Below are 907 nucleotides of genomic sequence, written 5' to 3'. Positions count from 1 at the left end.
ACTTTGAGTGCAGGTAATTTGGGGTGAATTTAGTGATTTTAAAACAGAAAGGGCATGCCTATATTTTCCTACAATGAAACAATATTTGCTGATGAGTTTTTTTTTTTTTTTTTTGAGATGATAAAAAACTCTTGTCCTGTTCCAAGTAATGAAAAAGTACCAAAAAAGCTGAAATATGTCATTTGTTTAATTGCAAATCATTTGATCCCACACCAACATCAGTAAAAAATGAACATGAGAATGTGTTTTTTGTTAATTTGTTTGAAAATTAACTTTAAATCTAAGAGGGTGCGTCTCCTATGTAGTTTACCACTAAGGGGTTCGGATGACAATCAAATTTGGGAAACTCCGTCTCAAACTGAAGAGAGGGGTGTCATTTCCAAAAGAGCACGCGGCGCTCAAGAGTTTGTAGTAGAGACAGAGAAAAGGCCCGTCTATCGCCTCCTGCAGGAGAAAGGAAGAATGACGAGGCTGAGGCTGACAAAAAAAGAAGCAGCTAATCCGTATAAAAGTGTAAAGGAACTAGAATGAAAGCTGAGCCTTGGCTGAAGGAAAAGCAAAAGCTTACAGCACCTGGTATTCCCAGGCGGTCTCCCATCCAAGTACTAACCAGGCCCGACCCTGCTTAGCTTCCGAGATCGGACGAGATCGGGCGTGCTCAGGGTGGTATGGCCGTAAGCGAGTACAACAGTCAAGAGCGACCTATTTAAAGAAGACACACAGGCAGGCGAAAGAGAAACAGATCCTTTTCCACTCAAAGTTTTTTCCAAGTCTTTTAAAAGTATTCTCTCTTTTTTAATATGAGCTAAATTAAGGGAAAGAAAGTAAATACTGCGCTTACTTTAAATTGAATGTAATTTGGGGGGAATTTAGTGATTTTAAAACAGAAATGTCAAACCTGGTTAAA

General features: G+C 39.0%; 1 non-coding gene across 1 annotated transcript; it reads right to left on the bottom strand.

Annotated features, from left to right (window-relative positions):
* Positions 1 to 561: 561 nt before the first annotated feature.
* LOC128017902 (5S ribosomal RNA) lies at positions 562 to 680 on the bottom strand. Its single transcript, XR_008184598.1, has one exon. It is a non-coding gene; the product is annotated as a 5S ribosomal RNA (ribosomal RNA).
* Positions 681 to 907: the final 227 nt, after the last annotated feature.

This window comes from Carassius gibelio, chromosome A7 (assembly GCF_023724105.1).
Source record: "Carassius gibelio isolate Cgi1373 ecotype wild population from Czech Republic chromosome A7, carGib1.2-hapl.c, whole genome shotgun sequence".
In the NCBI taxonomy this organism is placed as follows: Eukaryota; Metazoa; Chordata; class Actinopteri; order Cypriniformes; family Cyprinidae; genus Carassius; species Carassius gibelio.
The sequence above is the reverse complement of the archived record's forward strand: the minus strand, read 5'-3'. Positions and strand labels throughout refer to the sequence as shown.